Genomic DNA, 20663 nt, shown 5'->3' with positions numbered 1-20663 from the left:
TTCACAGATAATTTAATCTAGTCACTCCCAGGTAAACTGTGACAATTAATTTTTTTGGTTTTGTTCCCCTTCGTGCTTTTTAGGTTTTGAGTGGCCATTTTGGTGGTTTTTACTTCGTTCCTTCTCCCCAGAGCTGTCCTTGGGTTATGAGAGACGGTGATCAGTAGTGAGACAGATGGGGAATGGTTGGGACCTTACTGTATTGCCAGCTGTGTTGATGGGGAAAGTATATCTTCCCCTCTAAGACGTGTCTGCACCCCCTTTCGGATGGCAGAGGAAATTAAGGGATGAGAGATATTCTCTGTGTCCCTAGATGCTCTTTGCTGTCAGGCACTCTTTCTTTATATGTGCCATACCATCCTTATACTCCACAAATCCTGTGCCCCGTAGGAATGAAAAATTCACTGTGGAACCTGCTTCTTTCTTGGACTTCACCGAGAGCATGAATCACAGTCTTTTGTTACCAGATCATTCCAAACCTACCTGGGGTTTTCATCATTCTGGGATGAAATGACACCAGGCCCTCCCTCAGGAACCCTTTGTTCAGCTCTCACAACTTTCATCTAATTTGAGGAGATAGGCTAGTTTGAATCTTTTTTTTATCTGTTTTAAATCTGTCATTTAGTGTATATGTTTTCTGCCCAGTTTCTGTCCAGGATTGCCTTTTGTATTCAGTATGCATGGCTCTTGAAAATAAAATGACTTGGTTCTCAAGATTTTCTCTGCCAAGGTTTTGAAAAGACTTTTGTAGCTCAGAGGCCAAATTTGATTTGATGAATGACACTACTTTACTGAGTAAAGGAAACACTTGTGTGGAGCAAAGAAACCAAACTAGGGAAAAAAAAAAAAACAACAATTGGCTATCTACAAAATGTATCCTCTCCCATGGATGTATATATACACTGCTAGAGTTCATGGTAAAACTCATTTTGCAAATGCAGATGACTTTTTTAATAACTGCAAATGTAATTTTATTTCATTTAAAATTATCATGAAATGCCAATAAAATAATTATATTCTCTCAAAGTCAAAATGGAGATTATTTGTTTAAATATAGTCATTGTATTTTTTGGTCTTATTTTGACACACATTGATTTTGATTGGAAAAAAATTTTCTTTAAATTCAGTACCTCTCAATTTTAAATTCATAACCAAATAATGAAACATAAATCAGTACCATGGTGATTAAAACAAATCCCTAAGTGAATATACATGAAAATCCTTCAAGGAGTACTGTGCAAGTTCTTTCCAGCTCAGTGTCTTTGGAAGGCAAGCCTCAAGTAGTCTTTGAATGCTTATATGGCATTCTGAATTCTAGTAGAGCAGGTGGAAAGATGGACTCCTGGATTTCTTGGCATTGCCTAGATATCTGGAGAGGTTGGCTATCACAGATTGAACTTAGACCTCCTTGTCATCTCCAAGATGCTTGAGGAAATCACACCATTCAAAAGGAGTGCACTTGTGATGAGCACTCGGTGATGTCTGGAAGGGCTGAATCACTCTATTATACACCTGAAACTAATATAATACTGTATGTTAACTAACTGGAATGAAAATAAAATAAGGGGAAAAAAGACACCTGCGTGTATTAGATTAACCACACTAAAAATTCTCTGTTATTTTTAGTCAAATGATGCTTTCAGTTCTGGCAGATTTAAAGAACTGAATCTTTCTGAAAAACTTTTATTTAAAAAATGTAATTAATTTACTTTGTTTTCCTATCTATTTACCACTGCATTGGAGTTAACTTAAACATCTCTTATTAGGCAACAGAATATCTTCTCACTCAAAGCTAAGCATGCAGATTTCCTCTCTGGGAATGCAACCATTAACTGTTAACCAGGCACATTATTCCCTGGCAGACATCTGAGTGCCAAAAATTATGCCAGGTCCTACTACTAAAATACAGATTTCTCTTTTGTGTGTCACTTTCTTGAGAGAACTTTATGTAAACATGTAGTGAGACTAAAAGCTAGTGATTTCTTAGTTTGAAAATAAACATTTAAGAAACCTAAATGTTTCCTAAGAAAAATTGCTAGGAAATTAACCTGTTTATGTTCATTATTTGCAGTTTTGATAGGTATCTCTTCACTAAATTTTTTCATGATTCTCTGCCCATAAATGAACAAATAACTGTCTTTTAAATCCCCTAATTATAAAGGTGAATAAATTTGGACACTGTAGTTGGTACCAGCAGTCAAATATTTATCTGCCTCATTTTTTTCCCTTTATAACTCCTGTCAATATCATGTTATATTCTGTTGCTGATTTTTATATGCCTTCTAGTAAAATGAATGCTTTAGGAAGAGATGCCATATTCTCTGTCCTGTGATTTCTAGTCTCCTTGGCATATAGATTGAAGTCCAGAGTCATTAGTCTGGCATTTATACCATTAAAGATATTTCCCCAATTTCATTTCCAATCTCATCTTACCCCAAGACCTACTTAAACATCTTAAAGATTCACAAACAGGGGCGCCTGGGTGGCTCAGTCCATCCACGTCTTGATTTCAGCTCTTGATCTCAAGGTTGTGAGATTGAGCCCGGCATTGGGCTCCATGGTGAGCATGGACCCTGCTTAGGGTTCTCTCTATCTCTGCCCTGTCCCACTCCCTCTCTCTCTGTCTCTCTCTTAAAAAAAAAATATAAAAAAGATCCCCAAACATACATGCCTTTGCTAATGTTGCTGCTTCTATCTTAACTGTTTTGACATTTTTACTAGACAACTTTCTATCCACCTCTTTGACATAATATAATGACTGGTATCTAGCAGTCTTATTATATTTATCCCTTAATGTCTTTAATTTCTCCAGTGAGGCTTCTGTCTGTTACCTATGATCATAGCTTTTATATTTCTCTTCTACTAATACTCAGCACACATTGTTTTATTGTGTATTGGTGTGTCTATCTCCCACAGATTGTGAGCTCTGAAAGTTTGAGACCATGGTTTTCTACTGCTGAATCCATAGTACCTAGAGCAGAGCTTTGCCGCATAAGAAACAAGAAGTATTTTAAAGATCTTTTTTTTTATTTTCTTCATTTGAGACACACAGAGAGAGAGAGAGCAGGGGGAGAGGCAGAAGGAGAGGGAGAGGGAGAAGCAGGCTCCCTGCTGAGCCAGGAGCCCAATGCGGGACTGGATCCCAGGACCCCCTGGGATCATGACCTGAACCGAAGGCAGACACTTAACCATCTGAGCCACCCAGGCGCCCCAAGAAACAAGGAGTATTTTAAATGGATGCATGAATGACAAATAAATGAATACTCACAACACTTGAAGGGGGTTTGTGTTAAATGACAGAGGTAAGGGAACTGAGCTTGGAAACCATAAGTACTTAATCCATAGTAATATTCTTGTAAGAGCCCAGCTGAGCTCATATTTGTCTGACATGTTCCAAAATATCTTGCTACCTAGAGCCATATGTTAGATGCTATATCTATCTCATTTTTCTCACCACCATTCCCCCCAAAAATATTTAAACCTTTGAATGATAAAATCCTATCCAGGAAGGATAAAAGGTAGTTTTTACAACTTGAGGTTAGCAGCATTGTTAATGGAAACTCTGAGCATTACCTTTCACCTTGTGGCTTGTGTTGTTTAACCCTGAACTTGTCTAGCTTTGTCCTGACATTTTTGTAAAATATTACTCATGTCTCGGGGCACCTGAGTGGCTCAATGGGTTAAGCATTTACCTTCAGCTTATGTCATGATCTCGGGGTCCTGGGATTGAGCCCCGTGTCCAGCTCCCTGCTCAGTGGGGAGTCTGCTTTCCCTCTGCCTCTACCCCCACTCATATTCTCTCTCTCTCTCTCAAAGAAATAAATCTTTTTAAAAAATGAAATATTACTCATGTCTCTTCTTTAAAGTAAAATTAATTTTCCTTGGGGTCTCAATATTAGTGGCTTTGACATTTATTTGAATTTTCAGAGTAGATTTTCCACTTGATTCTTAATGAGAATATTTGCTCAAAATTCTTTGCTCTTTTTCCATAAAATTAAGGAATTAAAATTAAGTTGCTAAATTTTTACAGCTACTAACTGGGGCTTTGGCAAGGATTGAAATATGTGAAAAATTAAAAAAAAAATTTCTCAACTTAATGATTTTCTCCTAATTGGGCATAGAGAAGGAAAAAAAAAAAAACAAAATTAACGTTTCAGAGAATGAGAAAGGGAGTAAACACTGTGTATTCTTAAAGTCGGCATAAGCACTGGTATGACTGTTTGCCAAGACTCCAGCATACGACCAACAGACTCCTCTATTATTTCATCCCTGGACATCCTGTAAGCAGAGTCTGCCAGAGATACTGATTTAAGCTAAATTAATTCAGTCATATTATTTTCATGCCACTCTCCCCTAACTAGGAGTTATTTCAAGCTCATTTTAGCCCTGGTTCACCCTAAAGGAACCATAGTGGTCTTTTGGACCTAGATTCCTTTCTGATTTCATTTAACAAACAGGGAGCAAAGTTGCATGTGCTAAATCATCATTAAAAGTTTCAGGTTGAGCAAAATGTAAATCAATCTGTGAAATCCATGTCAACTTTTGATTGAAAGAAAAGAGCACCCTTAAATGGATGTCTGAATTTCCTGAAAAGACAATACTTAGTAGATACTTACATAGTCTACATTAGGTCTCTAAAGAGTGTAAAAGGCAAAAGAATGTTCATTTGGCTTTCTAATGGAAACATTATAATTCCCCTTGTATATATCAATATATGATATATTTCTCAAGTGATCACGATGATAATGGTTAGCTTCAGAATCCTGTGATGTGTACTGTGTCACCTAAGATACTGTTTTCTTTCTGAAAATATTTATTGATGGTGAGATATGGATCTTGAGTCAGTACCTCACTTATAGTGCAAGATGGAAAATGGTAATATTATAATATTTTTGGATTATTAATTAATAGCTTTCACTTGGATGTTTGTAGGAAATGGGGATACATTAAAATTAGATCTTCTATATCTATTTATTGATTAAAATTGTGAAATACATAATAGGATAGTTTTCTCAAGTAGCTTTTAAGATTCCCACAACATTATATCTCACAAACATGCTAGATATCAGAATTCCCTTATACATCTTTACTTATGGAGAAGAATAAGACATAGTACACACACTAGTGATAATTAACATTGTTAACTATGTGTCAAGCACTTTAAGTCATTTGCACACTTTATCTCATTCAACTTTCATTTCAGCTCTATGAGGTTTCTATTTATATCATCTCTTTTACAGATAAAAAATTTAAGCTCACAAAGTTTGTAACTAAGAGCGAATATATCCATAGGGTTATAATAGAAAACAGATGCCACACTCAAAATAGGACAATTTGAGCAGATTTTATTGACAACAGGACTATTTAAAAAGGTCTGCAATGCAGTAAGAGTGCAGAAACGTGGAACCAATAGAGTTGTTAACACCCCTAGTCCTTAAAGGAGCATGGCCTCTAGAAGCTCCTAAAGGGGAAAGAGCATCGGTCTGGCATTCAGAGTTTTTGTCTCAGCGCAGTTACTAATTCCCCTCTTTTGTGGGTTGTCCTTTTCTTTTTAAGCCTTGTTTTCTTATCCATAAATAGAAAGGGTTGGAAGAGATGATCTGAAGGTCATTTCCTTCTTTTTCTAATATCCTCTGATTCTAGCTTCATGTAGCAAAATGATCTAAAAGCTTAGTCCTCTTTTTTTGTAACATCCTTTGATTTTCTGTTTAAAGAGTGAATTCTTGGTACAAAGGGGTCTGTTACCCAATGACTAGATAGATCCATCTCCACTAATGGGTAACTGAGCCATGCGTGGACTTATTGAGCTGTCATTGTGTGGGAAATGAGAAGCATATACAATAAGTATATATTTGTGGTTCCTACGACAAAGCCATTGAAGCTGAGTATCTAGGCTCTGATTTTTAAAATGAAAAATGTCTAATTTATCACATACATCACAGTTACGAAAAACAAATTGGCTGTTTCATAGAAGTAACACTTTCACTTTTGATAGAGAATAATATCCACAGTATCACATTGATGAGAAATCCTATGAATTCAAATGCTCAGCTTATTTCAAAGGTAAAATGAAAGGTGATATTTTGAACTAGTTTTGATTTTAACTGAAGGACATGGTTCATACAAACATTTTTCCATAAGTTTTGTTTTAGATTTGACCACTCTGTCTTAGCTTAATCTCCAAAATGTGTTATCTTTGTGATTATTTAAAAAGAAAAAGAGGAAGGGAAAAAATCCATCATTTGTGAAGAGGGATTAAAAGTGTCTTTCATTTGTGAGATGCTGCTTTAGATTTAAGGAACCCTATACAGGCTATTTGAGCATTTGGAACGAAACACAAAAGTTGCTGCATTAACTTATTTCTCTGTGAATTAATCGTTAGCAACTCAACTCAAAGGAAGCAGGAAAGGGACGAAAAGTAGGAGAAGAGGCCCCAGAAAGTAAATTGTCTGCGGCTAAATGACCCAGTGTATAACAACTGTAAACCCCGTTAAAATAAACTAATGGCTGTGGGTTGCAGAAAAGATTTTGGGTATCTGCTAATTTCATTTAGCACCCAAAAGAGAAATAATAACATTTAGAGTTGCTACAACTGCTAAAAACATCCACAAAAGAAATTCCTTCTTGGTCAAAATTATATGCTATGTTTAGATTGACTATATTTTTTATCATCGATCTGAAGATAAGGGCAATTTTTGTCATTTATAAATTATATCTATTAAATGAAAGGTATGATAACTGTTAGGTGCACAATGCTCATGGCTAGTGGTAAATTTGCTCCTTTCTTTGAGATTATGATTATTTCTTTGGCCAGAATTGCCATTCTCTATCACAAAAGGGCTCTTTACAATTCTAAGAAAGTTGGGGGGAAAAAAATAACTGAAAGTTCTCTTCAACCAAAATATATACATGTCTTTCAAGTAAGTATTTTGAGCTTCTTTGAAATATTGAAAGATTAGAAAGAAGTGAATTGTTTTCATCTAAGTGACACACATGATTTTGATTCCTGGCTATTGCTGGTTCACAGATGACATTTGAACAGACAGGCTCAACTCAAGAAATAAAACAGTGCTTATCTTGAACCTAGGATAGATTAATCTGTTGTTGTGTATTAGGGAAGTGTGATTGTTAGTAAACTTTTTCTTAAGCTCTGCAAAGAATAAATACCTTTAAAAAGGTGTTTTTATTCAGATTTAATGAATAAGCCAACATGTGAGACATAAAGCAATTGAATATTTACCAGGAAATTTTGGATGATTTTTAAAGCGATTTCAAGCTTAAAAAAGGATTGTTAATCAAAATGAATTGCCCTTTTTGGCAGGGCATTCCAAAATATTGGCAGAGTTGGTGTTACATGCATTATATGATTTGAGAGATACTTAGTAGGCCTGTTTGTAATAATGGCATTGCTACTCGTTTCTGCAGAACTTGAATTTCCAACATTGGAATCATTTCTTAGGTTTGACAAAAGAAGAGTGATGATTTCATCTCCAGAAGAGTACTTACAAATACCTTGGCTATATGTTACCTGAGAGTGATGTTATCTGTGGCTCAAGAATCTTTCCCCACTATTGGTAGAAATAATTGGTTAGGTTCCTTATTAGATTTCAGGGCACAGAGACCAGAACTAAATGAAAGAATAATGTCAGTTAAGTTTGGAGTTAGGTTAAAAGTTGTCAGCCTGGAGCTATCAGAAGACCAGTTGACACTGGACCAGTTTCAGGAACCAGAAAGATTAATACTAGCCTGAAGGTGCTTAGTGGTAGAGCCAGGAAGGGGAAACCCTATATGATGGCCTTTAAAAAAAACAAAGAGGCAAAAGACAGGATAAATACATGCAAGGAAAAAGTCTTGCCCCTAGGACCCTGATATATCATTTCATGCAGAATAGAGGTTGACAATAGACTGACCACATAAAACAAGGAGGATGTTACTATTAATACTCCAGTAAATTAGGACAGAATGTGACATAGCAAATAGCAGGCCATTGGTGGGATGGCAAATGTTGACATTGCAGATGGGAAGGATGTATTGCCTTCTCTTCCAATTAATAAGAAAGATAGAGGGGCACATGGGTAGCTCAGTTGGTAGAGCATTTGACTGTTGATTGTGGGGTTGTGAGTTTGAGCCCCATGTTGGGTGCAGAGATTACTTAAATATAATTTTAAAAATAAATTTTTAAAAAGGGGGAAAAAGTGATTGAGAAAAATTAGCTCTGGACACAATTTAATGATAATCATAAGGGCAGTCATCAAATTCTGTAGATTTAGACAATATTCTCCATAAACCTAGAGTAATAGTTGTTTTATAAATTTTACTCCTTACAATGATTAGAGGAATGAGGCAGAGAAATAGGATGATAAAATGATTGGATAGAAAGAACAAAACAGGGGTGCCTGGGTAGTTCATTCGGTTAAGCGTTTGACTCTTGATTTTGGCTCAGGTCATGATCTCAGGATCCTGGGATTAAGCCCCGTGTCACACTCCACACTCAGCTGGTTGTCTGCTTAAGATTCTCTCTCTCCCTTGGCCTCTCTGCGCCCCTCAGCCTGCTCACACTCCACACTCTCTCTAAAAAAAAAAAAAAAAAGAAGAAGAAGAAGAAGGACCAAAACACTGGGAGCCAGGATTTGTGGGCCTTTGGTTTGTCACGTTTATTGACTAGGTGTGGCATTTATGCATCATATTTTAGGGCTTAAGTGAACCTTGGTACTCAAAAGTACATATATCTTATCTCTTTGTTTTTTTTGTTTTGTTTTGTTTTTTTTAAGATTTTATTTATTTATTTGAGACAGAGAGAATGAGAGACAGAGAGCATGAGAGGGAGGAGGGTCAGAGGGAGAAGCAGACTCCCTGCCGAGCAGGGAGCCCGATGCGGGACTCGATCCCGGGACTCCAGGATCATGACCTGAGCCGAAGGCAGCCGCCCAACCAACTGAGCCACCCAGGCGCCCGTATCTTATCTCTTTGAATTTAGAAAAATTTTATGAAATTATGATGAGAAGGAACTTTGAATTAGATAAAATAGGTTCCTCAAGTAAATAGTATTCTCATAGTAATATTGCCCATAGGATGTGCAGGTGGAAATTTAGAATAGATTTTTTTATGTAAAGGGGCCTTTAAAAGAGGAAAGGGAATACCTGTGATTTTGGAAATTAATTATATTTTGCTGTCCATTTTTAATAAGCTGTTTTGTGTGTTTCTTTATGTTCTTCTTGACTGCAGTGTAATATAAAAGGCAGGAGTGTTTTTTTTTTTTTCTTCAGAACTAATCTTCTAAGTGCCAAAGTATATCATAAGTGTTCAACGGGTACTTATTTGATTAATGCATAAATACCAATTTTTATAAGGGAATTCAGGAACGGATATTCAAGTACCTACTTTGAAAAACCAAGTAAAAAAAATGTATACAGAAGAAACATTATCAGAGCATCAGTTAAGGCAGTGATTATATGAGTAAAGTGAAAGAACATGAATTCATACAGCTAACACTGTTATAGCACTAAATATATGATGGGAACAAACAATTATTTTTTTTTTCACATCATTTTTTTTAATTCTTATGTTAATCCCCATACATTACAACATTAGTTTTAGATGAAGTGTTCCATGATTCATTGTTTGTGCACAACACCCAGTGCTCCATGCAGAATGTGCCCTCCTCAATACCCACCACCAGGCTAACCCATACTCCCACCCCCCTCCCCTCTAGAACCCTGTTTGTTTTTCAGAGTCCATCGTCTCTCATGGTTCGTCTACCCCTCCGATTTCCCCCGCTTCATTCTTCCCCTCCCGCTACCTTCTTCTTTTTTTTTTCTTAACATATATTGCATTATTTGTGGGAACAAACAATTATTAATAGGACCCAAAGCATAAGGATTCAAACAGAAGAGATTATGGACTGTATTTCTATGAGAAGGAAGAAATCCCTTTAGGAATTAAAGGGGACATAAAAACATTCTCCATTGAAAGAAAACTAAGATAATTTGTTGTTAGCAATCCTACCCTTAAAGAATAGACTGAAGGAAGTTGTTTAAACAGAAAAGAAATAACAAAAAGGCTTGGAAGGTCAGAATGGAAAAAAGAACATAGAAATAGATAAAAATAAGGATAATAGACTAGCCTTCTCATTAATTTCTTAAATCGCATTTTATGGTTGAAGCAAAGGGTACACCACCACCTGATGTGGTGCTTAATAGGTGTAGAAGAAACAGTTAAGATAATTATATTTTCAAAGTGTGGGTGGTAAAGGAACCTAAGTGGAAGCAAAATATCTGTACTTCATTTGAAATAGTAAGGAAGCAAAACCAATAGATTGTGAAGTTATATATGTATATTGTTTTACCTAGAACAACCACTAATTACATTGTACAGAGATACACTAAAAAGCACTATAGTAAACAAAACACTAAAAATTATTCAAGTAACCCAAAGGAAGGCAGGAAATGAAAAACAGGAACAGAACCAGAGAAAACAAACAAGAGTAGTAAGTTGGCAAACTTAAGCCATAACACATTAACAACTAACTTAAGTGTAAACAGTCTTAATTAAGATAATTACAGATATTGGCAGAGTGGATAAAGAGAAGATGATCCTCCAATATGTTATCTAGATGAACTCGCTTAAACTATAATGATATAGGTAGGTTGAAGTAAAAGTTAGAAAAAGATATACTTGTGTATATTAAAGCAAGACTGGTTAAACTAATACCAAATAGAGTCGACTTCAGAACAAAGAAAATTACAAAAACAGAGACAAACTTTACTTAGTGGCGAAAGGGTCAGTATACCAGGAGGAATTATCAATTATTAATGTGTTTACTCCAAACAGCAGAGCTGCAAAATAGGTGAAATAATAACTGGAAGGAGTAATAGACACATCCATGGTTAGAGTCGGAGACTTCAAACCCCTCTTGTGGTAACTGATCAACTAGACAGAAGATCTTCAGGTATATCGGGCTTACCACCATTAACCAGCAGGATCCATTCAATATTTACAGAACACTCAACAACTGCAGAATACACCACAAGGTAGACACTATTCTGGGCCATAAAACTAACCTCAACCATTTTTTTTTAATTGAAATTCTACACAGTGTGTTCTCTGGTCAGACTAGATATCACTATCCAAGATAGGAAAACCTCCAAACATGTGGACACTAACAAGAGACTTTGAAATAATTCATGAGTCTAGAAGGGAGTCTGAAGAGAAATTTTAAAAAATAGAGACTATGGACTCTGAGAATTAAACTGAGGGTTCTAGAGGGGAGGAGGGTGGAGGATGGGTTAGCCTGGTGATGGGTATTAAAGAGGGCACGTACTGAATGGAGCACTGGGTGTTATACGCAATGAATCATGGAATACTACATCAAAAACTAATGATGTAATGTGTGGTGATTAACACAACATAATAAAAAAATACATTGAACTGAGTGAAAGTAATAAAAAATGGAAAATTTTGTAGTTCAGCTAAAGCTGTGCTATAGGGGAAAATTATAGCATGAAATGGATACATTTGAAAAGACAAGTCTCAATAATCTAAACTCCCATATCAAGAAATGAGAAAAGAGAATAGCACCATAAACTCAAAGCAAGCAGGAGAAATGAAATAGAAGAGCAAAAACAATGCAAGTGAAAACAAAAAAAGAACTCAGTGAAGCAAAAAATGATACAAAGGTGAATAAATAATAAAACACAAACCTCTAGCAATCCTGACAAAGAATAAAAATACAAATTACCAATATCAGGAATACCACTAAAGATCCTGAAAACATCAGTAGGAAAATGAGGGAATACTATGAAAAACTCGAAAATCATACATTTGACAATTTAGATGAAATACACTCACTCCTAAAACCATCTTGACAAATAAGAATACAGTGGGAGGAATTACTATGTCTGACTGAAGATTTATTAAATAGTCATGTTAAGATTGTTTGCTGTTTGTGGAAGGATAGAATAGAGAATAAAAAAGTTAACACAGGTTAGCATAATCTCCTCCAGTTCCATCCATGTCAATGCAAATGGTAGGTGGTCATCCTTTCTGATGGCTGAGTAATATTCCATTGTATATGTGAACCACATCTTCTTTATCCATTCATCTTTTGAAGGACATCTCAGCTAATTGAACATAATAAATTTTAAAAAAGTTAACACAGGTACAGCCAACTGATTTTTGACAAAATTGTGAAAGCAGTTCATTGGAATAGGATGGTCTTTTCAGCAAATGATGCTAGAGAAGCTGGATACCCATAGACCAGAAAAAAAACAAAACCAGAATTAAATCTCATACTTGATTAAACAATTACTTCAAAGTGAATGTAAAACTAGAAGACCTTTGGAATAAGACATAGGAGAAAGTCTTTGGGATACAGAGCTTATTGAAGAGTTTTTAGTCATGCCGTAAAAACATAATTCATAACAATTTTAAAACTTGGTAAATTTGACTTAATCACAATATAAAACAAATTGATTTGTGAAAGACTCTATAAAAGATGAAAATAAAAACTCTCCAGACATGGAGAAAACATGTGTAAACCATATATTGGGAAAAAAAAAAAAAAGACCTGTTAGAATATGTGAAGAACTCTTAAAACTTAAGAAAAACAGTTCAATTAAAAAATGGGCAAAAGGCATGAAGCAACACTTCATTGAAGAGGATATAGGGATGGCCAATAAGTACATGAAAATGTGTTCAACACCACTAACCATCAGAGAAGTGGATATTGAGACCTCAATGAGATATCATTACATACCTAACAAAAGAGCTAAATAAAACAATTTTTTAAATGCAAGTACCACACACTGACAGAGGATGCAAAGAAACTGGATCTGTCGTACATTAGTGATAAGAATGTAAAATAGTACAGCCACTTTGGAAAATTCTTTGACAGTTTCTTAAAAAGAAATATGAAATGTATGCAAATGCTGTTTGAGTTAGCAATTGCACTCTTGGGCATTGATCCCGGAGAAATGAAATGATACATCTACACACAAAAAAAGTATGATTGTCCATAGTGGCTTTATTTGTACTAGTCAAAAACTGGAAGCAATCAAAATGTGTTACAATAGGTGAATGTTTAAACAAAATGGGTAGATGCATACCATGGAATACTACGCAGCAATAAAAAATAATTACTGATAAACATAAATCGGATGGATCTAGCATATTACACTGAGTGTGTGGGGGGGGGAAGCCTGCCTCGTATGGTTACATACTGTGATTCCATTAATATACATTGTAGAAATTACAGAGTTAGAGAGATGGAAAATAATTTAATGATTGCCATGGGTTAGAGATTTTGCAGAGATGGCATGGGGGTGGCTACAAAGGAATAGTGCGGTGGAAGATATTTGTGATAATGGAGATTTTGTATCTGGATTGCAGTGGTGTTAAATCCACATATGTGATAAAATGACAGAACTACACATACACATTATACCAGTGTTCATTTCCTGGTTTTGAAATTGTACTATATTTAAGAAGTAACTCTTACAAGAAACTGGGTGATGGATACAGGGAACCTCTCTGAATTATCTTGGTAACTTCTTGTGAATTTATAATAATTTCAATGATAATGGTGTATAATTGTTTTTTATATATTGCTGAATTCTCGCTAAATGTTGTTAAGTAATTTGCATCTATATTCATGGGAGATATTAGTCTGTAGCTTTCTTTTTTTTAAAAAATTTTATTTATTTATTTGACAGAGAGATAGAGAGAGAACACAAGTAGGCCCAGGGAGAGGGAGAAGCAGGCTCCCCGCAGAGCAGGGAGCCCGATGCGGGACTCGATCCCAGGACTCTGGGATCATGACCTGAGCCAAAGGCAGCCGCTTAACCGACTGAGCCACCCAGGCACCCTAGTCTGTAGCTTTCTTGTTTTTTCTGTGTTTTTTTTTTTTTTTTCTAGTTTTGGATGTTAAGGTGATATTGGCCTCAGAAAATGAGTTTGGAAGTAATGTTCCTCTACTGTTTTCTTGAAGAGTGCGGAATTGGTGTTAATTCTTTAAATGTTTGGTAGATCTCTCCAGTGAGATGATCTGGGCCTTGAGATTACTTTTCCTGTAGCTTTTAAATTATGCATTCAATTTCTTTAATGTCCACAGGACTATTCATGTTGTCTCTTTCATCCTGGTTGAATTTTGGTAGCTTCTGTTTTTTAAGGAATTGTTTCACTTAAGTTGTGGCATTTATGAGCATAAAGTCACTCATAGAATTCTTTTAGTATCCTTCTAATGGCTTTGAGAGCTATATATTACTAATGACTTGTGTCTTCTCTTTTTACTGTCACTGTTGCTAGAAGTTTATAAATTTATTTTTTTTCAAAGAATTATCTTGTTATGTTGACTGTTTTCAATATCATTTGTTTCTGCCCTTCATTATGTTCTTCCTTTTTCTTCCTTTGGGTTTATGTTCTCTTTTTTTCCCCTGATTTCTGTAGAAGTCACAAATTTAGCAGAGCGGTGGCTATGGAAGTAAAAGGGTAGCATGGAGAATTCTTCTGATGGAACTGTTCTGTGTCTTCACTGTAGTGGTGGTCACATGAAACACACATGTGCATAACATTTCCTTGAACAAAATACACACAGGGGAGAGAGAGAGAAGTGCCTGTAAAACTGGTGAAATCTGAGTAAGACTATCTCACTGTCAATTTCTTGTTTATGATATTGTGCTATAGATATGCAAGGTGGTTCCTTTGGGGAAAACTAGGTGAAGAGTACACAAGATCAGGGCGCCTGGGTGGCTCAGTCTGTTAAGCGTCCGACTCCTGATTTTGACTCAGATCATGATCTCGGGGTCGTGAGATCGAGTCCCGTGTTGGGCTCCACACTCAGCAGGGAGTCGGCTTGGGATTCTCTCTCTTCCTCTCCCTCTCCCCCCACCTCTTGCTCTCAAATAAATAAATAAATCTTAAAAAAAATAGAGTACACAGGATCTTTTTATATGCTTTCTTACAACTGCGTGTGAATCAACAATCATTCAAAGTAGAAAGGTGTAAAAAAAATGAAGGCAAAATAAAGGTGGTCTCAGTCATTCAAAAAGCTGAGATCATTAATCACCAGTACCCTTTTATACCAGTGTAAATTTGAAGGGGCATTCTCCTGGCTGAAGAAAACTTACCCTGGATAGAAAAACAACAACAAAAAACAAAACAGGTGGGCAAGAATGAATAAACTTCTCTAATAATAAATGGGTAAGTAAAAACACAACTGACTGTTTAAAGTGGCAATGAATTGTGTAAAATCTGCCCTGTGTAGAAGTATAATAATTAACAATAACAAAAAAGGCAGAGTAGAGAAATAAAGGAAAAATAACACAGAAAATAACAGGATGGTAGACTGCATGTTAAACACTTTGATTAAAGGACAGAAATTGTCACAGTGAGGGAAAATGTAGCCCTGTGTTCGGAAGAAAATCACCTTAATTATGATGACACAAATAGGTTGCAAGATTCATGCAAACCGATCCAAAAGAATATTGATATGGCTATATTAATATCAAACAGTGGGGACTTTCAGGCAAGAAATATTTTGAGAGATAAAGGACATTTCATAATGGTAAAATGGGTCAAATCAATAGGAATATGCAGGAATATAAAATTTGAAAACACCTAACATTGGGTCTTCAAAATAAGTAAAGCAAAATTGACAATTAAGTGGAAACCTAGAGGAATCAGAAATCATATTGGATATTTTAAATCCTCTCTTTCAGTAACTGGTACAACATACTGATAGAGAGGCTGGGATATACCAGCTCCAGGAAGTGTGGAAGTAAAGGTATGTGGGAGGGAGTAAGGGTAATCATCCAGTAAGAAAATATTACATCTGTTCTTCTTTACCAGCCAGTATTCTTAGACATTTGGCTGCTTAAAGTTTTGAAAATTGTTTAGAGTGTTAGGTATAGTTAATATGATGAGCTTTGTATATTGTTGGGAAAAATTAAAACCTGAAACAGGAAAAACAAAAAAACAAAAAACAAAAAACTTGCCTGCACAGTCTCCTTTAGCTATCTTCCTATATATTGGTTCACTTACTCTTCAACCTTAATCTAATTTGCCTTCTACCTTTACTCCCCTGAAATGGTTCATTTTCAGCTCACCATATTCTTGATGTTGTTAAGCTCAGAACTTCTTTTTAAAAGAATTTTATTGGGGCGCCTGGGTGGCTCAGGCGTTAGGCGTCTGTCTTCAGCTCAGGTCATGATCCCAGGGTCCTGGGATCGAGCCCCACATCAGGCTCCCTGCTCGGCGGGAAGCCTACTTCTCCCTCTCCCACTCCCCCTGCTTGTGTTCCCTCCCTCGTTGTGTATGTCTCTGTCAAATAAAGAAAGAAAGAAAGAATTTTATTGAAGTATGGTTGTCATATAATGTTAGGTACACTAGTGATGTAAGAATTCTATACCTTTCTCAGTGCTCACCACAGTGAATGTAGTCACCATACAATGTTAGTACAGTATTATTAACTGTACTCTCTCTACAGTACTTTTCATCTCCATGACTTATTATATAACCACAAGTTTGAATCTCTTAATCCCCTTCATCTATTTTGCCTGTCTCCCATCCCCTTCCCTCTGACAACCTTCAGTTCGTTCTGTTTCTGAGTCTGTTTTCTCTGTGTGTTTGGTTTCTTAGATTCCACATATAAATGAAGTCATATGGTATTTGTCTTTCTCTGTCTGAATTACTTCATTTAGCATACTCACGGTCTATCCATGTTGTCACATATGTAAAGATCTCATCCTTATTTTATGGCTAATATTCCATTGTGTGTGTATGTGTGTATGTACATGTATTTATTTAGAGAAAAATCTTATACAACTCAACACCAAAAAAAAAAAAAAACAAACAAAAAACCTACAAGTAATTCAACTAAACCATGGGCAGAGGACTTGAATAGACGTTTTTCCAAAGAAGGCATGCAGATGGCCAACAGACACATGAAAAGATGCTCCACATCACCAGTCATCAGGGGAAATGCAAATCAAAACCACACTGAGATATTACCTCACACCAGTCAGAATGACTAGTATCAAAAGGACAAGAAATAACAAATGTTGGAGAGAACGTGGAAAAAAGGGAACCCTCATGTACTATTGCTGAGAATGTAAATTGGTAACAATGCTGTGGAAAATGGTATGGAGGCTCCTCAAAAAATAAATAAATAAAAATAAAAAACCGAAAAAACACACAATCCAGTAATTCCACTACTGGCTGTTTACCCAAAGAAAATGAAAACACTAATTCAAAAAGATGTATGCACTCCTCTGTTCACTGCAGCATTATTTACAAGAGCCAGGATATGGAAGTAAACCTAGAACTTTTTAGTTGTCATCTTACTTCATCTCTCAATCATATTTTTAAAAGATTTTATTTATTTATTTTAGAAAGAGAGAGAGAGAGAGAGAATGAGCAGGGGTAGGGGTAGTGGGGGAGGGAGATGTAGAAAGGATCTCTCACGCAGACTCCACGCTGAGCGTGGAGCCCGACAAGGGGCTCAGTCTTACAACCCTGAGATCATGACCTGAGCCGAAACCAAGAGTTGAATGCTTAATCAACTGAGCCACCCAGATGCCCCTCTCAATCACATTTGATAAAACTGACAATACTTCTTTCTTTCAACATTCTACCCTCTTAACTTTCAGAATGCCACACTCTATTCGTTATTGGGTTTTTTTCCCCCTTATCTCTGAACATTCCTTCTCAGTATCCTGATAGTCTTGATAGTCATTCTTTTTCATCCAATCATTAATTGTTAAATTCTTCATGGTGCCATCCTAGGCTTTTGTCTCTTTTCATGGCTTATTCCATCTCTAACTTTCTTCAAATCTATGGCTTTATTTACCATCACATGCTGACAAATATAAAATGTTTATGTATTTTGAAATTCAGACCCTAATATCTAGCTGTGTCCTCCTTTATGTCTCTGCTTGAATGTCTGTCTCCCAAGATTCTCAAACTCAACAGAAACAATACTCAAGCCATCATCAACCTGGGTTTTCCATCAGTCACTCAGTTGCTCAAGTTGAAAATTACTCAAGGAGTAAATATCCCTGAATGCTTCTGTTTCTAATCAATCACCATGTTCTATCAGTTCTCCCTTTTAAATGTCTCTGGAATCTCACTGCTTCTGTCTTTTTTGCTAGCTCTTTAGTTAAATTATGTTGCCTGATACACTGAAATTGCTTCTTAACAAGCTCCCTCTGTACCTCTAGAATTATCACCACCTCATTTTAATCCGTTCTCCCCAGTACATTCAAGCTTGTACATTTGACCTACAGTCTGATCATGTAACTAATTTACTTACTTCCTCTCAGTGGTTTTCCAATATGCTTAGAATAAATTCCAGGATCTTTAATACAGCTGACAAGGAATCCCTCATAATCTAAACCTTGCCTGTATTTAGACCTCTGTCCTGTTCATCATGCTTCAGTCTCTTTGTCTTTCACCTTACTCTTGTCAATGTGGACTTTTTACAGTTTTTGAATGATTTCCTGCCTTATTCCCTCTGCCTGTAGTACTCTCCACTCTTACCCCTTGATCCATATAATTACCAGAAATCTTTTAGTTCCATATTCAAAGAGAATTTTCTTTGGTAAAATTTGTTCCTCAGTTATATGCTTCTAAAAATGTTATGTTTATGCCTGTAGCTCTCACCCCACTTTTTAAATGAGTCATACATTTGGTTATTTGTCCAGTATCTATCTTTTCCACAAAACTAGTCACTCTATGAGGACAGTAGTATTCCCAGCACCCATCAAAGTATCTAGAATAAAGTAGGTACTTAATGTTTGAATGAATTATTGAAATCAGTAATTTGATGCCAAATGGTGATTTAAGTGCTGTAAATAAAAGTGAAGCAAGGCAAAGTGAAAGAGAAGACTTTAGGTCAGGGAATGTTATTTTAGAGATGTTTAGAAAGGAATTTATGCCCATCACCAGGCTAGCCTGGTGATGGGGGTTAAGGAGGGCACGCACTGCATGGAGCACTGGGTGTTATTAAAAAACAGTGAATCGTGGATCACCACATCAAAAACTAATGATGTATTGTATGGTGACTGACATAACATAATAAAATAAAATTAAAAATAAAAGAAAAAAGAAGGAATTTATGCTGAGATGACATTGAACAAAGGCTTGGCTGAAGAGGAGTGACCCTTGGAATATCTGTGTAAGGAAGTTGCTGGTTGGAAGGATCAACTAAAGAAAATATCCCAAGGTGGGAATAAGTTTGCAATGTTTGAAAAGAAATAAGGCCAGTCAGTGTGATTAGAGAAAAAGAAGGAAAGATATAGGGAGAGGCATGGGAGAAGACAGGAGAAAGAAGTATGAGGGGCATATTACTCAGTGTCTTGCAGGCTGTAGTAAGGACTCTTGTTCTGAGGATGACGAGAAACCACTGGAGAGATTTGAGACCATGACATGATCTTGCATGTGCGTGCCCATGTGTGTGTGTGTGTGTGTGTTGAACATCTTAATATCTAATATCTTTTGGCTAGTCTAGATTGGGGACAGAGACAGTGTTAGATTCAAATTATGAGAAGATTTTCTGCCTTTCATTGATCCAACTGTAACTTCACTGAGGTAATAAATTGTAAAAGTTCAGTGGTCTAGCTAAATTTTTGACCACCTCAACACTTTTAGCACAGCACGTGGGGAAATTTAGTGAGGAAACGTGTTTTATTGTTCCATGGATTGGAATGGGAATTTCCATCGAAATACTTAAGAGTTTGACATGATATCCTTTGTTATGAAATGAGGATAATTTGTAAAATGTGGTCCTGTAGTATTTAATCATTAACAAAGGAAGCTTATGCCAAGGTTTTCTGTATGATGGAATTATATGGCAACAAGGTAATATTGATTCATACCTTAGATTTTATGCAGCTTACTCTTTTGTAACCAGCCTAATAGTTTATTTGTTTTACTGGCTTATCTGCTCACAGTAAATAAACAAAGTATGTTGAATAGGACAAAATTCTTCTTTGTTACTAGAAAAGTCCGTTTCCAGGTTGTTCAGTGATGGCATAAAGGGCTATAAATAGTAGCTGGTGGGGAAAATTATTTTCCTGGGATGCTCCAGATTATTATACGCAGTTGTTAGAATTATTTAGAGCATACATATTTTATTATGGAGTTTATAGATTAACTTTTAAGAAAGTGATAATAGTGTATTATTTTCTACTTTTGAATTAAATTTATCTGAATGATCTAAGGTCTAATAAGAATGAGGATTTTATAAGAGTTTTTGAAGTATAATTGTTATATAATAAACCATACATATTTAAAATGTACAACATGATATGTTTTGATATCTCTTAAGCTTCACGAAAGCATCACCACGATCATAATAGTAGAAATATCCATTATCTCAAAGTGTCCTCATGACTCTTTGTAACCTCTCCTGCCTGTCCTCAACCCTGCCTTCACTAGGCAACCACATACCTGCTCACTGTCAGTACAGATTCATTGCCTTTTCTACAGTTGTATCAGTGAAATTGTACAGTATATACTTTTTTGTCTGGCTTCTCTTAATGACCATAATTCTTTCACACTTCATTCGTGGCAGTACGTGTGTCAGGACTCCCGTCCTTTCCATGGCAAAGTAGTACTATATTGTAGAGATACACCACAGTGTCTTCATCCATTCACATGATGACTATGTG

The sequence above is a fragment of the Mirounga angustirostris genome, unplaced genomic scaffold, assembly GCF_029215605.1.
Source record: "Mirounga angustirostris isolate CCGP_5_RB_7025 unplaced genomic scaffold, mMirAng1.0.hap1 SCAF_11, whole genome shotgun sequence".
Classification (NCBI taxonomy): Eukaryota; Metazoa; Chordata; class Mammalia; order Carnivora; family Phocidae; genus Mirounga; species Mirounga angustirostris.
This window is presented reverse-complemented; position numbering follows the sequence as displayed.